General features: G+C 33.7%; 1 pseudogene; it reads right to left on the reverse strand.

Moving 5' to 3' along the window:
* Positions 1 to 1,317: 1,317 nt before the first annotated feature.
* Positions 1,318 to 26,392, reverse strand: LOC133091784 (3-ketoacyl-CoA thiolase, mitochondrial-like; annotated as a pseudogene).

Consider the following 26,392-nt stretch of genomic DNA (forward strand, 5'->3'; position numbering starts at 1 on the left):
AAGACGTCCTATAACCTACCATCTGCAAGCTGGAGAACCAGCAGAGCCAGTGGTGTAATTCAGTCCAAGTCCAAAGATCTGAGAACCAGGAGGTTTGATGACTGAGGACAGGAGAAGATGTCCCAGCTCAAGCAGAAAGAGAGCAAATTCATTCTTCCTCTGCCTTTTTGTTCTGTTCAGGGCCCTCAAAAGATTGGATAATGCCTTCTTACATTGGGGAGGGTCATCTGCTTTATTCAGCTCACCAATTCAAGTGCTAATCTCTTCCAGAAACACCCTCACAGACACACCCAGAAAAATGATTTACCAGCTAACTGGGCATCCCTTAGCCTAGTCAAATTGACATGTAAAATTAATACCATCACAGTGGGTATTAAAAAGAAGCCTATTATACAATTTAGGCTTTGGTTGAGTTGTTTGGAGGAGGGTTTAAGGAAGCAGTACCTTGCACTGGATTGTATACTATCAGGAGCTGGAAGCAATTCTATGATAGGGTATCTCAAAACATCTTATCCATGGCAATGATACACCAGAGTGAGGCTAATCCTGTAACGATTTAAGAAACAGCCATTGCTCACATTAACCAGGGAAGGGTTATACTTGTGAAGCTGTGGGTTGGGTAGTGCTTTGTCTATGCTCAGCCATGATTAAGGAATGGTCTTGTTTTTGTCTTTATCCATAACGATCACAGAGTGGTCTTATCTGAGTTTGAGGTTCTGTGAAAAATCTTATTTTCAGCAGGAGACGCGGAAACCTAGCTGTGAGTGCCAGGACAGCTTGAAGCAACACCAAGGCCTGGCTGAGAGTTATGAGGCCACAGCCTGCATGTCAGGGGCTTGCTCTTTCTCACTTGTTTCTATTAAAGAATGTTAATAGAATATTCCATTGTAAAGTATAAAATGTAAAAAGAAAATCATAAGAAAATTTAAGAATTCCTCATAAAGGTATTTATTCATGGATTCATTCATCTATTTATTTTTGGAAAGTAAGGCAACACATTCAATTTCCTTGCAATCATATGATCTAAAGCATGTGTGGTGGTCATTGGCCAGAATATGACTTTTTTAAGGCCTTCTATAATTAAACTTCAGTTCAGAAATATATCACATTTAGTGCAAATTTGAGAAAACTTATTTCTGGCCTGAGCTCTTAACTCATGATAAATACATCTTTACCTCATCAACCCTTGATCACACTCAATCACTGTTTCAGTGGCAGGGCATAGCCAGTTTTAGCAGCTGCTCTAAAGGTTCCCTGTTCTAATGTGGCCTGGCCAAGTAAAGTAAATGTGGGCCATGGTGGGCTCCTTTCTCTTCCTCAGGCTGGGCTCTGAATGATGAGTGTCATACCTCGGCCAACTCCAATGCAAGCTTATGCCCCTGCACATTTTCCACCTCCACATCTTAATTTATGAACCATGTGTGCAATAATGCTTGATCCAGATCCTCCCAATGGCTGATCCCAAGTAATGGCTCTTCCATTTAAATTGGTTATACCTGGGTCGAGATCCAAGCTCTTCTCAACTGCCAAGTACTGGGGAGCAAAATCTCCATTTACCTCTACCAAATCCACATCCTTAAGACTCAGTCTTCTTTTCTTTAGTGCCCCATGGGAGGTAGGGACAAAACCAGTATCTATGACAGAGAGATCACATCTAGATACAAAATAGCTCACAATTCTTGCCAGTGTAAAGTTATGCTTTTTAGCAGCATCTTTACTAGCTATGAAAGCATCAGATACTTCTGGTACATTCCTTACACTGATGGTCCCTTCTCCCTCGAAAATTGGAGGAAGTTTTATTTAACTGCTCCAGGCTCATTGGGACCAAACCGGCTCATTACTTGCATTGTTTTCCTGTCCTTGTCTTTACCTCAACTGGTACCATCTCATTATTAAAGTAGCCAGCATCTTTAGCAGATTTCCATCTCTGCTCTGACTACAGGGTGTATTTGTTACATTCTTCTCTGCTAATTTTATGTTTTGCAGCAAGATTCTTTGCAGTAATTCCCATGGGGAGTTGGAGATGCTGCTCTGTTAATGCTGCTCGCAAAGAATCTTCCAGCTTGAGATCTGATCAAAACTTGGCTCTAAAACGCACATTTCTGACACAGTAAGGAGCCATGTTTTTGGCTCCTCCACACAAGACAACTTCAGCATCTTTAACACACATTTCCTGACATCCTTTCACAATGGACTGCAAACCAGAGCCACAGAGCCTATTAACAGTGAGAGCTGAGGCCTCTTTAGGAACTCCCACATCACACTGACGTGCCTTGCCAAGTATGCAGCATCTGAAGAGCTATTTGCCAGTTTATTATAAAGGATACAACTAAAGAACAGACAAATAGAAGAGATGCATAGGGCAAGATATGGGGAGGTGGGGTGTGGACCTTCCACACCCTCTGGGCATGCACCTGTCCCAGCACTTTCATTTATTCACCAACTTGAAGCTCTGATGGGTTTATTCTTCATTCATAACAGAAAGATTTGCAAAACAATGGAATTCATTTTTAATAGTAGAATTTTTGTTAATCAAATTCTGGAGAGGATAGTATCATTTGATGCAATGGGAGTTGTAGGTAGAAGTTTTAATCTGCCTCTAAAAATTTGGCAAATATAAGGTTAATCTCCCCTGCCCTCCTAGTATTTGCACTTGAGATTTTCTTTATACTTAGTTTCCAAGTTAAAGGAATCCCGAATGAGAGGAATTGAAGACACATGTTTAAAATATAAAATTATAATTTTCAGTGCCATCACTATATTATATTTTAAAAGTTCTACGTTTTATGTTATATTCATAATACTTCTATAGTATATAGTTTAAGAGCCATCTTATCTTACTTGATTGGAACAATTATTTGGTAAGTTAATTGAAAAGTAGGTTAAAGTAGGAACCATATACAAACAAAAAATGTACGCATACCTTAAAAATTTTATTTCAAGTTAAAACATACGCATGCACCTTATGATGTAGGGACAAAGCCTTTCTTCGAAACTTAGTTTACTGATTTATTTTCCACATTTTGCATAAAAGACATCCTAAGGCCTCACACAACATCTAGCAATGGTTTCATTAGGTAAAGTAAGAAGTGCAGAAGGTGTGGAGCAAAAGAGAGAGGCACTTATTAGCCATGGTTATTCAGTTGGTATATTTTCAAAAGGAAATTGAAACCTTCAATTAGTCTCAAAGATTATGTGAAGGCATATTAAGAGAGTTTCTGTATGTTCTATAAATAAAGATACAGTCCACTTAATGAATAAGGCTTTTATATATTATCTGCAAGGGCTTATAATTATTTTTAAGTATTTTATAGTCTTATGTCATAAATCTTAGTGTCTATTCATTAGATGGGTGGGTTTCTGTTGTTGTTTGTTTATATATATATATATATATATATATATATATATATATATATATCTCCCCTTTCCTTACTTAAGGTACTACTGCAAAGTATTTTGGGAAATTTAGAATAGAAAGCAGAATTCTCAACAGCAGGTCCATTTAGTTGGTTAAAATATGTTTATAACTAATCTTTTAAAATATATACTTGTAGAAATATAATTTTCAGACAATGTTCATTTATTTTATATATATATATTTCCCCCATAAATACCAATGATATGTTGACATCGATCCTACTTGTTAGCTATGCTGTTGGTCAAAACAGATCTGACTGCTCTCTAACGGCATTTGGCAGAAGTAAATGGAGATTAGGGGATAGAGAGATCAGTTCAGGCCTTCAAGACAATCTGCAGCTTTCAATTCCAACCAATCAGTGACACCTGCATGTGGTAATCATTCTCCTTGGTTACAAGTGCTGGCAGAAACTAGAGACCTGTTTTTCAAGCTTAAGCAAAACGAGCTAAATATAAATGTGAAAATCCTCTTCATTGTAGAATTTTCATCTTCTTTTGAGGAAAAAAAAAAAGGACAAAAAACAGGGTTGTTTTATTCATATTTTCAATTATTTTGTAGTAAGGTCAATTAAGCTTAAACACACCAATTAAGGATAAGCATGTTGGGGATAATATTTATCTTCTTGGGCCCATGATAAGAATTCAAACTGCAGTCCAGTATCCATCATGGGACTTTAAACTGCTGTGCTGGTGCCCACTACACCAGTCTCCTTTTTAGTTACTTGTTAGAGCTGTGTGAACCTTTCATCTTGTGAAACTTGCCAACCTCAGGAATATTTTATGAGTTACCAGCTTTGCAACTTTTGTAGAATACATTCAAACATAACTTTTACGGGCAGCAGAACTGTAAAATGTCTCTCCAAAGATTAAAGAAAAGTATATACAAAGGAAACCATGGAAAGAAAACTAGTAGCATTCTCCCATCATCTCCCAGCAAACTCTTGTTTTCTCTAACTTTAAATGAAGTCAGGCTTCGACTTAGGGGTCAGTAGACCATCCTTCTGAGGTTATCATTCTCAATTGAATCTGTCTCCAGAAAAGCAAAAACACTATAGGTAATAAGCTTCTTCCATTTTTTTAATTCAGGTATTTAACTGCCATTCTTGGGTAAAATAAGATATTACTTTATAATGTAGTATTTTTCTTTTTCTTTTCCCCTCTTTTCCAACTAGTTATCCCTAATCTTTTAACAAATTCTCATATCAAAATGTAATATTTATTTAATAGATGATGAAATATGCCAAAGTTTTTTTTTTTTAATAAAGTTCAAAGAGCTTGTAAGAAAACCACACTATTCTTTTTCCAAATGTGAACAGTAGTGCATTGTTATAATGCCTGTGGAAACCCAGAAGGGCAGCTGGATGCTAGATCTGGTGAATAGGATAAGCCTGGATTTAGATCTTGAATTAAACCCTTTAGAAAATTTGCCCTCAGAAAGATTAAAACTGATTTTGTAAGCAGATTTTTGGGAGTATACCTACACAGTTGGCCTTACTTATGGCAAAAAGAGGAAAACTAATAATTATAGAACACCTAGTACATTCCAGGGTCTCAGAGTCACAGATAGTTTTATTTGCTATCTTATATCCATTCTCCTTCTAGATATTATTTGAGGTCAGTTTTAGAGTCTCCATGGGAATTTGCGCTTGGATTCTTTCAGAAGAGGAGCATGCATGAGACAAATCAAGCAAATATTGAATGGTGAATATTCAGAACCTGTCTATTGAATGAATGTCAGAAAACTAGGAGAATTTATAAGAAGTAGTTCTTTTTTCTCCTGAACTAGAAATTTAGGAGCTACTGCCATCTTGCTACCAGAAAGAGAGTCTGAGGGTAGTTGTTCCTACTCACTGAAAACAAAGTCAAGATAAGATCAGAGAAAAACCAAGACCTAGAATATTGTTTAAGCCACTGCATCAAGCTTGATCAGAAGTCACTCCTATCCACGGACTTTTCAAAGGATCAAGCACTGGCTATGAAAGCCACAGCACAGCCAACTGCACTATATTTGTAAACTATGTGGCCAGCAGAAGCAACAGCAGCCAACACTTACTACTCCCCACATAGCAGAGAAAGTTAGCTCTCCCAACTTGCCTCTGTTAGAGCACACAAGATTTTATCAGCATGTTGTTCTTGAAAGGGAAGTGTCAGTTGTTTTCTTTAGAAGAAGATGGAAAGAGAGAAATGAGTAATTGCTGCTCATCTTTCAGATATAATAACCGGTTAACATGAGGACACGATTCACTGCAATATGTCTCACACACTATGAGATAAGATGGTGGCTCAAACTGGATAAAACCATGGCTTAAAGCAGAAATACAAACTGAAGGCCCACCCAATCTATCCAATTTACTTTAAAGTAATTATTAATAATCCCTTTAAAAATGATAAATCTGGAAAAAGCCTAAGCCAGACAGGATGCCAGGATAATAAGTATAAACCAGCACTGTCCTGAAAAGGAAATTATCAACAAAACAAAAAAGACAACCTACTGAATGGGAGAAAATATTTGCTAATGATATGACCAATGAAGGGTTGATATCCAAAATATATGAACAACTCATACAAGTCAACATCAACAAAACCCAGTCAACTCGATTAAAAAATGGGAAGAAGTCCTGAATTAACATTTTTTCAAAGAAGACATACAGATGGCCAACAGGCACGTGAAAAGATGCTCCACATTGTTACTAATCAGAGAAATGAAAATTAAAACCACAGTGAGATATCACCTCACACCTGTCAGAATGGCAATCATCAAAAAGACCACAAATAACAAATGTTGGAAAGGATGTGGAGAAGACACTTGTACATTGTTGGTGGGAATGTAAATTGGCGTAGCCACTGTGGAAAACAGTATGGTAGTTTCTCAAAAAACTAAAAATAGAACTACCACATGACCCAGCAATTCCACTTCTGGGTATATATCTGAAAAATACAAAAACACTAATTTGAAAAGGTACATGCGCCCCAGTGTTCACAGCAGCATTGTTTACAATCACCAAGGTATGGAAGCAACCTAAGTGTCCATCAACAGATAAATGGATAAATAAGATGTGGTATATATGTATACAATGAATACTACTTAGCCATAAAAAGAGAATGAAATTTTGCCATTTGCAGCAACATGAATGGACTTGGAGGATATTAGGCTAAGTGAAATAAGTCAGACAGAGAAAGCCAAATACTGTATGACATCACTTATATGCAGATTCTAAAAAAGTAAAACTAGTGAATATAACAAAAAGGAAACATACAGAAATAGAGAACAAACTAGTGATTACCAGTGGGGAGAGGGAAGGTGGGAGGGAAAAGACAGGGGTAGGGGATTAAGGAGGTACAAACTATTATGTATAAAATAAGCCTCAAGAATATATTGTACAACACAGGAAGCATAGTCAATATTTTATAATAATTACAAATGGAGTATAACCTTTAAAAATTGTGAATCACTATGTTGTACACCTGTAACTTATGTAATATTATACATCAACTATATCTTAATTAAAAACAAAAAACACAGGACTGTCCTGGGAAACCCAAGACGTACAAATCATCTAGCTACAGGGAATAATAAAACTCATGGGTGAGGTATGTACAATGACCTGTGACCTTTGGCTAATATATAACGAAAACATGACTTTATTAATTCACTTAGTAAACATCGTTGTGTAGACTATCATGCAGCACTATGATACATCATAAGAATAAAAAGATAACCAGAATAAAATTTCTTACCCTAAAATAACACGTGTTTATCAATGGAGAAAGACATGTTTTCAGATAGTTATGACACAAACATTGCAAGTAAGGTATTGGCAGGGATAAAATAAGCACTCAGATTGAGTACTGAACTCTGTTTGGGGAGGTGGGAGAAAAAGTAACCAGAAAAGCTTAAAAAAAGAAGTGAAATTTGAGCTGTATAACAGTGGAGTAATATATATTTGGCAAGTAACTAAGAAGAAGAAAAAGAGTTTAGTCTTGAGTAAGGGAATGAAAGACATGGAATCATGGGGTCTAAAATGGCTTAATAACTTTAGGTTAATTTTGTCATGAAAATATTAAATCTTTCTAAGACTTATTCTCACCAAGGTGAAATGACTAAGAATAATACTGAGAGGTATTTTAGTTAATAAATATATCGCATCTTTTCAGAATCCATTCCTTGGTAGATTTTCAGCAAATTCATTGGCACTCTAGGATTTCTGAGATTGAAATAAATTTACAAAGGTCAGTTTTTATAAGTGAATTTAAGAAAATATTTCTTATTTTCAACATAAAAAACTTTGATTTAAATCCTGAAAGCCAAAGGTGTTATATTTTATTAAAACTGGAAAAAAAATAAAAGAATAGGAAAGCAATTCCCTTAGGAATTAAAGAACATTTTTATTCCCCTTTTATACAGTATGGCAGTTTCTACTTTTAGTGTTCCTCTTTAAAATATAGAAGTAACCTCACCATGAAAATAATAAACAGCTTTCACTGATTCCCACCTGTATGCACACAGAGCCAAAAGAGTCCTTTCACTTAATTAAACCAAATTAAATTTTAGAATAACTTTAGAAACACTTACCTTCAAAATAACTGACGTGCGCACTTCTCTCTAAACCCTCTGCTTGCCAAGTTTTTCCCATTAGAGAAGCTTTTACATTATGTCATTAAAATCCTTCTTCTTTACTTAGTATAAATTGTTCAACCCAGAGGTTGTTATTTTTACCTAAGTCCAATATGTTCTGTTTTCTCATAATGACCTACTGTTCTAATCTCTTATTTAGTTTATGATGTACTTTGTTTTTATTCTAATACATGGTATTAATGTTTGGTATTTTAAATGTCTGGACCATTAAGTACATAATGAATGACACAACTTTTTTTTTTTTTTTAACTTTCACAAATGAGTTAAATAGGAAGAGAAAAATTTAACACTATTTATGATCTATATAGAAATGTAGCATAATGTAGAAATTTAATAACACCCTACTTTTGTGATTCTATTAATTTGCTGGGCTGCCATAACAAAGCATCAAAAATTGTGTGGCTTAAACAACAGAAAGATATTGTTTCACAGTTCTGGAGACTAGAAGTCCAAGATCAAGGTGTCCGCAGGTTTAGTTCCTACTGAGGCCTGTGAGGGAGAATCTGTTTCTGGTGGTTTGCATGCACTCTTTGGTGTTTCCTGGCTTGTATGTGCATCAACCTGGCCTCTGCCTTCATCTTCGTATGGAGTTGTGTGTGTGTGTGTGTGTGTCTGTGTCTGTCTGTCTGTCTGTCTCCATGTCCAAATCCCCTCCTTATTTTCAGGATGCAATCATATAGGATTAGAACTCCCCTTACTGAACTCGTCTTAACTTGATCATCTGCAAGGACCCTATTTCTAAACAAGGCCACATTCACAAGCACTGGGATTTAGGACTCCAACGTCTTTTTGTTATTAAACCCATAGGAGTGACTGGGTTTTGAAATGTTTTTCTTAAAGCAGACTGAGAAAATGCTTAACTATGGGTCATCATGCCTGGGTTTAAATCCATCCCCTACCATTCATGAAGAAATCATATAATTTCTTCATGTTCTAAGCTTTTGCAAATATACCTGGGTATTTAGGCTCTGCTTTATCTTACCTGTATCAGGAATGAAGATAAGATGTCAAGGAAGAAAAAATTAGAATGAAAACTTTTAAAGGGTCTTAAAGAAAAGCAGGACTATTAAGAAGAGAATATAAATAAACTAAAGAAGGTGCCCAAGGAAAAGTGGTTGATATGGAAGAGTGACAAAGAAAATCCAATTTATAATTGGATTTGCTGAAGAAGATCAACAGTTCATGAGATCTTCTGGTTCTGTCGTCTGAGAGATGCTAGAAGACAAGGCAATCAAGTAACAATCACAGACCCAGAGCCAGATCCTGGTTTCTAAATACTCTCTCTCCACTAATAGGAACTAGAATTCTTTGGAGAAATGTCTGATTCCAGGCTGGAGCAGGAACAGTACAAGACGAACTTGGATGATCTTGTTTCTGAATGTAAGTACTCAAAATTGAGACACACAAAAAGGACACAGAAGCCAACCTGAGGAACTCCCATGGCTAAATATGACGCAATTCAGCATCGAGTTAAATAATGATAGTAAATGATTATAGCTTCTTAAATGAATCAACTTACTATTATGCCATATTTAATAGTTTATATATCTATATTTATATGGAAAGCCCTTTCTTATAGTAGAGGCTCAAGTAATAAATAAGAAAGGAATGAAGAGATCCAAAAAATCACCATTTAACAACTATCAACATTAATTGAGGCAAGACTCATCAATGGATACTAAAAGAAGTGAGTGATATTTTGAGGTGTCACAAAATATTTATACGATCTCAATATAACTCCTTACAAGATAGTGGAAAAAAATTGACAGGAACAACTTGATAAAGTGATCAGGTTAATATAATGAATCATGAAACATTTCAATAACATATGCTAACTGACATAAGGCATTGAGAGTAGCACGATATTGCTTCTGTGGTGTTCCTGACAAAAAAACCCATCTATAACCTGGACATATCAGACATTCCAAAGAGAGATGTATTTTATGCAAAATTACTGTTCTCTAAAAAATAAAATTAAAAAAAAAAGTTAATCTGCCAAAATAAAAGAGACTCAAGAGACGTGACAACTGAATGCAAGGCATGATCCAGGATTTCCGGCATTTTCTGTCATATAAATTGCATTATTGGGAAAATTGTCAAAATCTGAATAATGTCTTCAAATTAGAGAATAATGCTGTATCAGTGTTAATTTCCTAATGTTGTTAAGTGTGCTATATTCAATAAAGTATTTACAGAGAAAGGGACATAATATCAGTAACTTATTCTCATGAGAGACAGAGAGAGAGAGAGGAGGGAAGAATCTGGGTGAAGAGTATATGAGAATATTTGTATTTATTCTTGCAACTTTCTGTATATCTGAAATGATGTTAGAATTAAAAAATAAAAAGTTAAAAGGTACTCATATAACCTCTTACATGGTACAGAGTAAGACTTGAAGAAAGAGCAAAAGTGTTACTCTTGAGTTAAGAGAAGAAAGAAATAGGTTGTAGCTTTGTAGCTTGTAAGAGTGAAAAACTATGACACAAGGGGGATAAAGGAGAATTTCAGCACCACTTGGACTTAGAAGATTTGCAGAAATGGGTACACCAGGAAAGGGCAGCAGCAGATGCAATTGGGAAGTACTGCCTTTATGAAATTTTTCCAGGAGCAGAGAGCAAGAAACGTGAAGAGGTGTTTGCAAAGAAGAAAGTGAACATGTTAGAAAATACATGTAAGCTGAAAATGTGGGCTGAGAAAAAGAGGGTTTTTCCAGTGGGCTGAAGTCTTGAATTATGCATACAAGGGCATTAGCTAGTGACATTTTTCTTATTATTTTTAATATAAGCATGATAGAATGATAGAATTGGCAAAGTCTAGAGAAAATGGGGTTACAGAAAGTATACATGTGCCCAGAGGGCCAACATGTCCTGGACTCACAGTAGGCTCACGCTGGTATTTCTAATTGTTGTTGTGTTGTCTTAATGACAGAAGATCTTGAATTTCTGCTCCCTCATTGCTGTCACCTACTTGAGCCTTTTATTTCTTCTGACACCAAGCTTTCCAGATTTTCAGCTTGTTTCTAATTTTGGAAAACTGAAGTCATCTACTATCTTTCTGATGATCTAGGGTACAGAACGATTTTGCAGGACTCAATTACCAGATTATAGGTCTTCACTTTGACTCTTGGAGCTTGAGTATCTACCTAAATTACTGCCTCTGTAAATTGGATGGACTCTATATGTGACCACATTTGAAAAAATATTTACTCCGACTTAATTTCATGGCCCTCATTTCTGTTACATTTTAAAGAACTTCAGCTACTCTCTTACAATATTTAGAGCTTCAGTTAAAATTATAGATAGAAATAAAGACTTACAAAAGACATCTGCCTATTGTCACCATTACTTTTTTGGATATCCATTTTTTGTTCACCCCGAATTTATCAGGCCTAACTTCTTACGTTTACTGACTTCAATGCATAAACATTATTTTATTATCCAAGGGAGAAAACTCCTTTCACCTTATTTTTCTAAAGAATATGTCAAAATATGATCTTTTGGTTCTTATAGCAGAAAATAATGGAAGTATTTCTGTTTCAATATATTTTCTGTGGTTCACTTAAGCTTAAATAGGTCAATTATAATTTACATATTGTGTGAATATTTGTAAAATGCAGAATCTATGCATTTTATTATATAGACTGTTTTAGAGCTAACAAGTCAATTTACATCTCTAAATCAAAATTTACTAATGTTTTATTTAAATTCAATCATGCTTTAAAATGCTCAGAACCATCACAAGGGTTAGATGATCTTATACAAATTTCCCTTTGCACTAACTATTTTGCAAACTATTAATGATATCCTAATATTCTAATTGAATATTGGAAATATACATAGATTGAATCTTAAAATGGTTATTTTGAAGAGACACACTTAAATATGATCAGAAGATGACATCTGTTATAAGGAATCAACGAAAAGTTACTGAACAGGTACCAACTTGTCTAGATAATTGGTTTTCATCAAGTTTCAATACAGAATGACACAAGTGTAGGGAATGACAGAATATTTGGAGCATTGGTCATCCAAAAGAACTTGAAAATAATTTTCAAAATCCATCAGGAGTTAAATCCACAGGGATGGTAACTGTGAATGATTATGTAAACATTCATCAGGGTGACTGTCTTTCAGGGTTTCACATCCCTTGAACCACTGAGAACACAATTCCTATTTCTAGTTGCATGACTATTTGCAGGGTTTTTCAATTAATATGCTTCAAAAATATGAATTTCTGATTGTGCCATAATTATGCATAACCCAAAAGCACCACATAAGGATAAAAGATTTCAACTGATTTTTTAAATAAGAATTTATTTATGTCACACATGCACCCCAATGTTCATTGCAGCACTATTCACAATAGCCAGGTCATGGAGGCAATCTAAATGCCCATCGACAGACGAATGGATAAAGAAGATGTGGTACATATATACAATGGAATATTACTCAGCCATAAGAAGGAATGAAATTGGGTCATTTGTAGAGACATGGATGGACCTAGAGACTGTCATACAGAGTGAAGTTAGTCAGAAAGAGAAAAACAAATATCATATATTAACACATACATGTGGAATCTAGAAAAATGGTACAGATGAACTGGTTTGCAAGGCAGAAATAGAGACACAGATGTAGAGAACAAACGTATGGACACAAAGGGGGGAAGGGAGGGGGGTGGTGGTGGTGGGATGAATTGGGAGATTGGGATTGACATATATATACTAATATGTATAAAATAGATAACTAATAAGAACCTGCTGTATAAAAATAAATAAAATAAAATTCAAATAAAAAAAGAATTTATTTATGTCATAGTTCTTTCTCAAAAATTGCATTAGTGAATTTTACCTATTTATACGACATGCAGTTTAAATACACAAAAATTCCAAAATGAAATATAAAATGTTTTGAATATTCAGATTAAAAATGTAGGTGAATAGGTAGGTTGACGAATGGATAGATGAATGAATGGATATTAGATTAATTGAAATATACATAGATAGCTAGATTGCTAGCTCCAGAGAAAAGTCATAGTGAAATGGTAATCTCAAGCGTTCTGGAGTCCAAGCATTTGCATTCAAGTACTACATAAGTCGTTTACTACCAGTGTGCACTAGGGGGATTTACTTAACATTTCTGTCTTGTTTTACTTATCTATATAATAGATAATCTTATCTGTGATTAATTTTAGTACATCCATTAATATGAATGTACTGAAGATTAAATCAATTAATCCAGATAAATGTACCTATAGGTATTATTGCATTAGTTTGCTAGGGCTGCCATAACAAAATACCACAGACTAGGAGGTTTAAACAACAGAAATTAATTTTCTCACAGTTCTGGAGGCTGAAAGTTTAAGATCAAGATGTCAGCAGATTTGGTTTCTCCCGAGGCCTCTCTCCTTAGCTTGAAGATGCCATGTTCTCACTGAGTACTCACACAGCCTTTTCTCTATGTGTGAGCATCCCTAGTGTTTTTCCCTCTTCTTCTAAGGACATCCTATGACTTCATTTAACTGTATTGAAATTTTTAAAGGTCCTATTTACAAATACAATCACATTGAGGGTCAGGGCTCCTGTATACACATTTTGGAGGGACATAATTCAGTCCATAACAGGTGTTAAATATTATTAATGATTGGTATATGATTGATTATTTGGACCACGATTAAGCAATAATGGCCAAAATGGCAAAACTGAATTTATGCTTCAATGAATAAAAGTTCTATTTATTGTACAGCTAAAGGTCTGAGAATAAATACATAATGAATAATATGCAGTTCCTCTGCCTAGAACCTAACTTCAGCATGGAGATGGCTCTTTCAAACTATAATCAAAACTTTGAAAGGTGGCCCCCAGTATCATTCAAACTAATGCTGGGCTCAAGAATTCATACGGTTTCAATTGTGAGAAATCAAGTAAATATTGCCTCACCCACTTTTGTCTGGCTTCAAAATATAACATTATGTTTAAAGTTACCTGTGATGGCAAAAGAAATGATTGAACACTTTTTGCTCAATCTATACTATTCAGTCAATAATACTGTTATCTAATTGCAATTGATATCCTGATGGAAATAAATGCATTAAAATATTTTTTAAATGGGGCATTTTTTATATTTACATAGCAATTTCTTAATAGAAAGATCATTTTGATAGGGATGGAATAAGATAGTTACACAGCTAGAAACCCCACGAAGGGGAGATAGATAGAGAGGGACTTCAGGAGATGACCATAAGCTAGACACCAACCAGAAAATGCCCAGAACATCTGGCAGCTAAGCAACAATCAGAATACTCTGAAACTAAGCACACTTACTTAGGCTACTACCGCAGAAAAATAGATACAAGACCTGCATTTGGCCTTGGGAGGTCTATAAGATAACAGACCCTAAGAAAAATTGCATTCTTGCATGTAGCCAAAACAGGATAATAGGTGAAAGGGGAAAGAAACTAGGTGAAAGGGTCCATTATGCTGAAACTTCAGATGAATTACCATATTTTAGTATATGCTACCACCTTTTACTAATACACATATGATTTAAATAGTGCCATAACAGTCCCTTTTAGACTATATAGAGTTAAAGGAGGAACTAATGATGTAAGCCTTGACGTCTGCCTAAGAGGGAGGAAGAAAGTGGTCTTCTCCCCTCCCCATTTTTTCTTTGATTATAAAAATGTAGCTCTCTTTGTCCTCAGGGCTTTGCTCCCTTGCCTGCCTGCTTGTATCTCTTACAAGCTTCCTATGCTAATAAACTCACTCTTTGCCTATCACTTTGCCTCACACTGAATTCTTTTTGTGCTGAGACAAAAGAACTTGAGCGTCAGTAAGTCCTGACACCAGGTGAGCAGTTTTAATTAAAAGACAGTGAGTTCTGAGTTCCTTCCTAAATCAGGGATTGTGGGTTCAAGTCCAATCTGAGGTGGGGCTGGGTTCAAGTTCCAGCTGAGGAGGAGTGAGGTTTCCATTTTAAAAGGAATTACATTACCAAAATATTTTGATATCACTGTAGATTTAAAAAATTCAATAGTTTATTAAATTGCCAGGATATATAAAGAATTCTGCTCTTTCAAGTAAAATCAACGGTTAATAAAAAAATTTGGGCAAAGATGAATGTGTGTACACACATACACTATATATATACACACACATATATATAATATGTATGTATGTGTGTGTGTAGTGGGTGTGGGTGGGTGTGTATAGTCTTATGACAAAAAGAAAAGTTAATCACAGAATTCTTTATTTTTCTCAATTGAATAAAAAGTCGGTGATTACGTTCCCTGTATATCAGGTTTGGCATGTTTTAACCTTCTCAACTTTATCTTTAAATAATTCACAAGCAACCTTTTTATGCCTCACATATTAAAAGAGCACATTTACTTTTTTTGTTCTCTATGATTTTTATTGTATTTCCCATTTAGCCTTATCAGTGTTGAATACTTGGTTCATTTCCATCTCTATCTTTTTCCATTCCAATTATTTTCAACAAAACTGACATGCGTTTTTTGTCTGCTTAGTTTGACCCTTAACATAGTTAAATATCATCTTTGAAAATTGATGGTAACACAGGAAAAACATAAAGCATTGGGTTATTTTGGTGGGTTGAGTGTTTCCAAGAACGGCCACTGCTCCATTGTGGAATACAGACAAGACAATGATGAGAGGGCAAATGCCAATGACTGATAGTATGTAAAAGGCAATCCTCCAGGATTTCATATGAATCTTTGGAACCTATGTTTTGTTTTTAGTTTAGTTTTTCATAGAATGATCATGCTAAGATGCTTCTGTCTTCACAATGGTTTTCCTCATGTTTCCCTTTTATTTTTTTAAATATTCACCTTGGGTTTCAAGGGAGGTTACATATTGATGCTCTACTATTTTCCAATACATTTAGTTAAAAGGGAAATTTGATTTGCTATATTTTTCTGTGTGTCTGGGGGAATCTTGCTGATATTATGCATATAACACTCCAAGTGAAATCTCGTCAAAATGCCACAGACACTTTACTGATTAATATACTAAAATGATTACTTTCCAAGGCATGCTCTATATACAGAAAGACTGTTACAAAAACTCCCAGTAGATATTTGTTTGAAAGACATTTTACTGACTCAACATGTGTACCTTTTTTTGAATATTTTACGGAAAAATAAAACATCTGTGATTGACTTCTGTACTTTTAGATGGTGTTTCTAGCAGTTTATTTGAATTAGATGTATTCAGAAATTTTTGAGGAATATTTTATTGTATAAACACAAATTGAGTATGGCAATCTGATTTGGGTTATTTAGCTAACTCCTAATGCTAATTATCATATTTTAAAATATTTTGATAACGGAAAAGTGCTCCAATTTTGAGTGATATTTTAATGGTAGACATTTTGAAAAATCCATTCAAATAGAAAGTATGTCACACTTATTGTTGATGTTTTCCTTCATGCTGATGAAGCTAATTAGTGCAACACTTCCAACCTCTTTCTGCCCCTTTTCCTAATTCTGTTTTAGGAAAGGTGTTATGGCTTGTCTGGCTTGCAAATTTGGCAATAGAAGAACAAGCTTGCTCACTCAGCTCTATTCTTATGCCTCGTGGAGACTATCTACTCACAGAAAACCCACATTTTGCTCTCTTCCCTCCAGGAGCAGATTTGTTCTTTGGTAGAGGGACATCTTCCCTAGCCTGACACTGCTGTTCTGTGGAGCTCTGTAAACAGTCTAATTTGGCTTTCTCACCAAGATCTACTCTTACCTTAGCCCTTCAACAGTAATAAAAGCAGTGTGTTAGATGTACTAGCTTCATGTGGCTTGTCACTTATTTCTCAACTGTTTCATAATATTGCAAACATGAAGGTTCTAATAATTTAGAATGAGCTTAATAGAATTTGCTAAAATTAACTATAATTATATGTCTAAATTTTAATATTCTTCTTCCAAATTTGGCAGAAAAAACAACAATAAAGAAAATATAGATAAGTTACATAATATAAACATCAAATTTTGTAGATATTATGTATAACATAACAGATAATTTCTAACAGATAACCTTATTTCTCTTTTGCCCATGAAATAGTTTTAAAAATTAATGCACGTGCAATAAAAATAGAAACAGAGAGGAATGTTGCAACCTCTGACTAAAGTTGTAAATGAGTCTATTTCTTCCTGTAGTTCTATCAGTTTTTGTTTCACGTATTGTGGATTTCTTTAATTTGGTGTAAAAACATTTAGGATTGTTACGTCACCATAAAGAATTGACATTTTATCAGCATAAAATTTCCCTTTTTATCCCAGCTAACATGTTTTGGCTTTTTGTCTAATATTAATATATTCATTTTAGCATTTTGTTTAGTGTTAGAATGCTGTATCATATTTATCCTTATGTATATATCTTATTTGTATATTTGTTTAAAGTGGATTATGTATAGGCAGTATATCATGGAGTCTCACTTTTTGATGTATAATCTGAAAATCTTTGCCATTTAATTGGGGTGTTTAGATAATTTACATTTAATAGAATTATGTAATTTTATATATCTCATATATAATATATAATTGAGTTTAAATTTATCATTTATTATTTGTTTTCTATTATTCCATCTGTTCTTTTTCTCTTTTCCATATGTTTCTGTCGTCTTCCTTTGTTGGTTTTTAATTATTGAAAACAATAGTTGTTTTAGAGTTGACATTTATGACTTTAACTTATCACATTCTGTTTTCAACTAATATATTACATATGTTGTAAGAACCTTATGTTCTGTTCTTATAGGACATTTATTTTGCCCTAGTAGCCTTTTTGTTATTGTTGTCAGATGTGTTACTTCTACATACGTTATAAACCTCCCAATATATTGTTAATATTTGTTTTTTAATTGTTGATTTTGAAGATTGTTGTCTTTTTTAAAAATTGTTTTTTGTTTGTTTTGGCTGCACCATGTGGCATTTGGGACCTTAGTTCCCCAACCAGGGATTGAACCCGCGCTCACTGCAGTGGAAGCATGGAGTCTTAACCACTGGACTGTCAGGGAAGTCCCTGAAGATAATGTTCAAAATGACAAGTCATTTATACTTGTCCACATATTTACCTTTTCTCAGTGAGCTTTACTCCTTTATGTAGATTCAGACTTCCATCTGAGTGAGTTTTTCTTTCTACTGAGGACTTAACATCTCTTGTAGTTCAGGTCTTCTGGTGATTAATTGTTTCACTTTATATATGTCTGAAAAAGTCTATTTTTCCATCGTTTTTTAAAGGTATTTTTGCTAGCTATAGAATTTAACACTGATAGGGCTGTTCCTCTCTGTCTGTTTTTCCTTTTGGTAATTTAAATTTGTAACTGTCTTTTGCAGTTTTTGATGAAAAGTCTTCTGTAATTGTTCTTTGTTTTTCTCTGTGAAATGTTTAATTTACTTTAGCTGTTTTTTAAGATTTTCTCTAAATAATTTAAGAAATTAAATTATGATGTATTTTGTTGCAATATTCTTTTTATCACATGCTTAAAATATACACATAAAAATAATCAAAAAAATAAATAAAAAACAAAGAACAAAAACAAGAAAAAAACCACAAAAACAACAAAAAAGTAAAAGTAGAAAAATAAAAATATATATATTTTTGGAATAGTGGAAAATATTTCCACTATTTTTGATGAGATTCTACTTATTTTTTCTTTTTACCTAGAGTGCATTTGTGTCTATTTGTAATATCTAACAAAACTCTATTATTGAAGAACCAGTATGATATACTCAAAAAAATTATTCTAGATATGATATAGGTTTGACTTTTTATTTTTAGGTCTATGATCAATTCTTTTAATTATTTTGTCAAGGTATAATTTACATGAAATAAAATTCACCAGTTTTGTGTGTATAATTTGTTCAGTTGTAGCTAATGTAAACAGTTGTATAACAACCAACAAAGTGACACAGAACATGTTCATCTCCCTACAAAATTCTCCTGTATCCTTATGAAGCCAATCCTCTCCCTCTCCTCTAGCTATTGGCAAACAGTGATCTGCTTTCCATATTACACATTAAAATTTCAAACCTGTGCTCCCTTTTAGGCAATGTATAAAGTTAGTACTTTTTGTATATTTTGTCCATTTTTTAGTTGTTTATGGTGGAAGGGCTAATCCAGTGTTAGTTTCTCTACCAGGATGGAAGCAGAAATGTTTATATGATTTTTACTTCAAGATCAAACACTGAAACATATAATAACTCCTTTACTTGACAATTAACTAGATTAATTAACTCACAGCAAATGAAATAGTCTCAAAGCCTGAATTCAGCTTGACATTTATTTCAGTAGTTTTCACTGAGATAGAGGTATTCTCCTACTCTGAAGTTTTATGATCAGAAGGTCAAATGTGGTTATCAAAATATAATTTAAAATTTTTCCAAAATGCTTTGTATATAATTTTTTAGATTAAAATGTTCCCTTATATTGTACCACCTATTTGCTGTAACAGCAATTTTTATTGCAGATCCAAGCTCTTACATATATAGACATACAAATTAACGTTGCCATTTTAAACTTTTCATTTAAAGCTAACAACTGATTCCCACATTGTGGAGAATATAGAAAAACAACAAAAGTGCCCAAGGAAAGAGTATGTATAAGAAAGACATCTTACGGTAAGCATGCATGGATATCAGCAACTTACTTTTTAACAACAACAGAGAAGAATCACCAGAGAAAGGTATGCATTTTCTTTTCATAAGAATGGATGTTACTTTCCACGGTCCTACATATTCTCCTTGATTTATTTGTTCTTTTTTGTGTACTTTCACTGCACTTCTGATTCTACCTCCAAGAACAATTCATACAATTCTTCATGGAAATAATAACAACAATCTACAATATTTTATCCATTTTTGCAGGCTAGTATATAGAGTTACCCACTCATAAGTAAAAGCACATACTGTAGGAAAAAAATCCATTAAGGAAATTTCGAATCAGTATTTCTATTGAAATTCACAGCATGATAAAAAGCAAAGCTAAAAAAAATTGTTACCACTATTATAGGATTGGACTTAATGGGAATCTAGGGTATTGCCCTGTCAATGTCAACAACAGAAATTGATTCACTTTGCATTCTTGTCCAGAAGAAAAATCAGTCTAATGTGACATTAAATTACACTTTATCTTGTGTTTTAAGAACTTAGAGAATTTTATTTTTAGGGTAGCATAAGTCGTGGACTCCAAGGGAAGATGCATACACCTAACAAACTATACATGGAAAGACGAAAGCACAAACAGCTCTCTGAATTCCAAAAGAAAGCATAGGTAGATACAGTAAACCATTGGCAACAATGCAATAAATTATATTAATCACAAAGCTCTAGGAAAATTGTCTAATTCTACATAAATATGTCTGTATGTTGAGAGAGCCACTGAAGGTTATTTAATTTAGAAATTCGGATTTCTAAATTTTTGTTGTTATCGTTATTGCTATATATTTGCTGGTCTTCAAACCTTAAATTAGGGCTACTTTCCCTCAAAGTCTCTTAGATGTTTACATAGATTTATAATTTATAAATTAACCCAGAATTAAATGGTTTAATAAGGGTTACAGAACTACTATTCATTGTGTACATATAATATGTCATTCAGTTGTGTGCCATGAAAACTGCTTCTAGGCAGGGGGAGGTGATATGTCTTGGTGGTTTTCATGGTGTGAATACTACCACCAAGTCTGCTTTCAAGCTGTCAATGTGATGTCACTGAACGGGAGTTGAAAAAAGATGCATACGTGTGGCTTTTGCATGCCAGTGTGAGCTGGTTCCAGTACAAAATATGTCTGTTGGGAGGATATTCTGCAATGCTTTGAAGTAACAATCATCATCCTTTTTTAAAGATGTGGAAATTGTGGTTTTCAGTATTGTTGAATTTACCAAGTGCATGCAGCTAGAATGGGAGAGAAAGGATTCAAACTCCAGGTCTCTCTCCCTGCAAAAGTTAATATCTGACTACATGCATGTTCAAACTCACACAGACACACACACACACACACAGACAGACACACACACACATCTTAAGGTTGGATTTTTACATAGATAGAGAAAGGCTCTAGGAATATTTCTACAGTTATTATATATTTGTATTAGTTATTTGCCTTTCCACTCATTTAAATCATATGGACTCACTGAAAGCAAACAAGAAGTAAATAGTGAAACTTCATTGATTCTTACTTATGTTTACATCAGGTTTTGAATCTTTACTATATAAGGCTAAACGGGAGTTTTTAAATGATTAAGATGTGTGATGCAGTGGCATGTGGCTAGAACTAAGTTGCTTTGGTGTTTCTCAAGCATAACAATGCTGTGCAGTGCCTTGGCATATGAAACTCTCTCCTAGTTCTGTTTCTGTCAAATATTCAATTTATGTGACAATTACTAAGCTACCATTTTGGGTATATCTTTATATATCTGATTTTTTCTATAAAATCAATGGAACATGTAGTATAATTTACTTCCATAACTCATTTGAATCTATGTAGGTCTAAATTTATATATAAGGACATATGTTACTGCCATTCATTTGATAAATAAATTAAGTCACAGAAAGTCATTTAATATTTGCATACAAAATAAGGCAACTTTGATGAGTGTGTCTTCTATATAACAATTCACTGTATTAACACATAATTCTGCAAATGAATACTTACTAAAGCATTTTAGAGTCAGAATTCAGACTCTGAAGTCTGTAGAGCAGTGGGCAAAAAGAGTGGTCTGACCAAATTGGAATTTCCATTTTCTTTTGATAATGTATTTGATATTCTTTCTAAAATCATGACTCTTGTTTTATCTCAAAGGAAGTTTTACAGATTTCATAATGCTACCTTTTATTTTGGTTTTAAAATTCTGGTGGAAGAAAAGCAATCTAATGATGTGTTTCAAATCTACTCTATCCTCTATAATCAAGTTGCTGAATGCAGTTGCTTTGGTAACTTTGATTCGTTGGAGAGACTCAGACCTTATATTATTCTTGATAAATTCCATCTTTGGAAACATTATACCGCAGTCATGAACATGAATACCCTTTTAAAATATGGGCTTTTAGGTATGAGAGTGATTAATTTCTTCAAATTCTGAGTCTCTGTTTCCTCATTAAAGAGGAAACATTTTACTGGGGAATGCATCTATGCTAAGCCCACTTAGGAAGGTGTTTTCCTATTCAAACCTGGTGCTAACAGTATTGTTCTCCTCAACAAGCCTTTTATATTTCTTATCCCTTGAAAAGGGGTTACAATATGTCTGCAATTTCTTATTGACTTGGAATTTGCCTAATTGTTTCCCTAAGTGTACTTCATGGAACTGACCTGAAGCATTAATGGGATTTACATAAAGAAAAATGATGGTCAAATAAATTGCAGAAATGTAGAGCTGAAGAGAAGTTAAATGTTTACTTAATCACATTTATTTACTCACATGAAGAATTTTCAAAAACAATACAAAATAAAGCTAACAAAAAAAACTACGTTCTCTGAAAATGACTTTAGGAAGCTCTGCCATATGTGAATATGTGAAGGAAGTGAATGCAAATTTTAACTCCCAGGAACAAAGCCCAAACACACTTTGGGTCTTCTTTTTCCTGAGAGGAAATGGATCACAATTAAGCTAGATAATATTTGAAAGTAAACATAGAATCAAATTCTTATTATACATGCTTTTGTTCATAACTGCTCCAATCCTGGTAAGCAAAGCACGACTGATATCTTTAAAATATTTCTGTACCCAGCTTATTGTTCATAATTGAATCTAGACCCTAGACTAATTTTCCAAGCTAAACTTTCACCTCTCTCTGACCTGCTCATCATGCTCTGGCCTATTTGCTTCTCTCTGCCTCCTGAAAATACCAGCCTAGTTTCTGCATCAGTGTTTGATATTTCTAATACATGATTAATATGTATACTAAGGTTGAACCAATTAGTAAATATATTGCAAATAATGAAAACCAGTATTTTCATGATTGGGAAAAGAAGTTACAAATAAGGAAAGATGGAATGAAACTTGGGATGTTGGACTGGAATTGTAGAACTCATAATTTAAAAAAAAAATCAGATGATAAAAATCCATTCTCCTCCCCCCCCAATAGAGCAACCACAAAGCAAAAATAACCTTCCAAAATGAAAATACGAATTAGTATTTATTTTAATTACTAAAATATGAATTTAGTATTTATTAGTATAGTACCCTATGCAAAAATTTCCAAATATGATACAAACGACTGAGTATCTTTTTTTATGTAACATTTTCTCTTGGATTATTTTTTCTTCTCTTTTTAAAATTTTTTGTTCTTTTGGTTCTTTCTCTCTCTCTCTCTACACACACACACACACACACCCCTATATACAGACAGACATTTATGTATATTTTGGCCTCTGTGAGAAATAAAATAAAATAAAACAGTGGAACAGAACAGCATGTACACTATAATCTAAGAAGACATACTAAAAATAAAAGTATACCTGAATCTGTATATTGAAAGGGCTTGTGTATCAGTGAACATTGACCTAGAAACTTCAACTTCAAGCCGGGTCCTATCAAAATTGTCAGGCAATAAAGATAAAAGAAGAAATGTTTAGGGCCTTCAGGCAAAAGGACCAAGTTTATTAATAAAGGAAAAACAATCAGATTGGTGTCAGACTTCTTGATTTTTGACAGAACAGGAAATGTAAGTCAACAAAGAATTCAAAAAATAAAAGTGATCCAAAGATTTTACATCTAGCCAAGTTGCTGTTCAAGAAACAAGTCTATAGGAAGCCACTGAATATGCAAAAACACAAGGAGCACTTAGAATCCTCCTGAGAAATCTACTAGAAAATGAGCTTATTCCAACCAAGAAATGATAATAAACATTTTAATAAAATGTATGCATTGAATATATTTAATTATAGATCAAAGAGTAGAAGTTTGGAACAAAGGCTATAACCAATATAAAACTGACAAACATATTGACAAGATGTAAATAATACAACTAAAAATGTGGAAGGAGAAGAGAGGGATGGTGAAAGTTAGAATAAGCTCATAGATTTTTATATAGTCATATGAGAATCTGTTTCTGTCAGCTTGGGCTGCCATAACAAAATACTATAGACAGGGTGGCTTAAGTAACAGAAATTCATTTTCTTATGGTTCCAGAGTCTGGAAATATGAGATCACAGTGCCATCATAGTCAGATTCTAGTGAGAGTTCTCTTCCTAGCTTGCAGATACTTGCTTTCTTGCATGTCCTCACAGGGGAGAGAGAAAGAGAGCTCTCTAATGTCTCTTCTTATAAGAGTACTAATCCTATCATGAAGACCCCACCGTCATGACCTCATCCAAACCTAATTATTTCCCAAAAGCTTGATCTCCAAATACCATTACACAGGGGTTTAGGGTTTTAGTATATGAGTTTGGGGAGGATGAAATTTAGTCCATAGCAGAGTCCAAAGATTTTTTTTGGTAGCTACAACACCCATATTAAAAGTTTAAGCAGGGAAAAAAAGGATAAGAGTACCACATATTTTATTAGTATAATCATAGCCATTAGAATAAAAACATGAGCTTCATAAATGCCAGAGCAATAACACTGGACAAGGAAAATAAAACACACAGAGGAATGGAACACAGTATATATAACATAAACAAAAAATATCATGATAGAATCAAAGCCAAGCATATTTGTTATATCAAATATATGTGAATGCAATTGACACTGATTAAACACACAAAAAACTTTAATTGGCTCATAAAGTGAAACTAATTTTAATACTGTATTCAAGAGGCGTACCCAAAGCAAAGTGACTCTAAAGACTAAAATTTAAAGGATGAGAAAACTATACCATCCAAGAGAAAGTAAACAAAGAAATCAAGTATTGCTATTCTGATACTAGAGAAGGCAGAATTCAGACACCACATATTAGATATAATCAATAAAGAACAACTTTAAATTCTAAGAGCCACACTCATAGTAAATATATAACAGTTATGACCATGTACACAACAGTGCAAGAAATGAGCGCAATCAACTTTATAAATAAAATATTATATGAGAGCCAAAAAATAGAAAGAAATTTATTCATAGAAGAAGAACTTAACACACCATTATCAGCTCAAGTAATGTTAAGTGACAAAAGAGTAGGCAAAAATATAAAACACCTAAACAGTATTATAAAAAGATCATAGATCTTATAAAAATATACCAGCACTTAAAACCCCATATTAGAGAATGTAATTTCATCTCAGGTAAACATAGGACTCACATAAATTGATCATACATTACAACATAAAGAAAACATCAATAAATTCAGCAAAGAAATAATGCAAACAATATTTTTATCACAAGGCAATGAAACTTAAAAAATAAAAAAAAGAAATTAATAACAAAAACAACAAATTTAATTATTTAAATAAAATGGGTGAATTTCATTAAAAATGCAACTGATCAAAACTGACAGAAGAAAAAATAGAAGACAGCATATACCAAATAAAGAAATTTAATTCGTCACCAATCCCACCAAAAGAAAACCCCAGGTCCAAATGGTTTGGTGAATTCTGTCAAACCTGAAAGAAGAAATAGACCCAATTTGCATAAACTATTTCAGTGTATAGAAGAAGAGAGACCATTGCCTAACTTGTATTATGACGCTATCATAATTAAGAAAAATCTAGTAAAGACATTACAAAAAAAATTCTAGACCAATGTCCCTTATGAATATAGATACCATAATCCTAATTATAATATTAGCACATTAAATCCAATAATATTTAAAAGTGTAAGCGAAGGCCAAGGGGGATTTATCCAATACTGCAAGATTGGATTAACATTTAAAAACAACCAATAGAATTCACTATATTAACAGGATAGAGAAGGGATTGTATTATCATTTCAGTAGGTGCAGAGAAAGGATTTGACAACTTTCAAAAACATTTAACACCTATTAAAGATAAAAAATTTTCAGTATAATAAGAATAGTAGGAAACCTCCTCAATCTGGTAAAGGGCATCTGTGAAAATCCCAGGGCTAATAATACACTATATAGTGAAGGACTGAATTATTTCCCCCTGAGTTTAGGGACAAGTGATGACACCTGGTTTCACTACTACCATTCAGTATTGTACTGAATAAATAATACATCTACCTTTCATCATTGCTTCAATTTTCTCAATGAAGTAGAAACCCAGGTTATTATTTGAAACACTGAAGACTGAGGATGTTTTATTTGGGGTTTGAAGAGAAAGGAGAAGAGTGAGAAAAAGTGAACTCTGCACGTGGATCAATGAATTTGTAGTGGAAGTACAATATCATGTCTGGTTTCAGCAGGGCCTGTTTTTGTTGTAGTCCTGGCATGATGTTCCCCAT

This window comes from Eubalaena glacialis, chromosome 1 (assembly GCF_028564815.1).
Source record: "Eubalaena glacialis isolate mEubGla1 chromosome 1, mEubGla1.1.hap2.+ XY, whole genome shotgun sequence".
NCBI classification, from domain to species: domain Eukaryota; kingdom Metazoa; phylum Chordata; class Mammalia; order Artiodactyla; family Balaenidae; genus Eubalaena; species Eubalaena glacialis.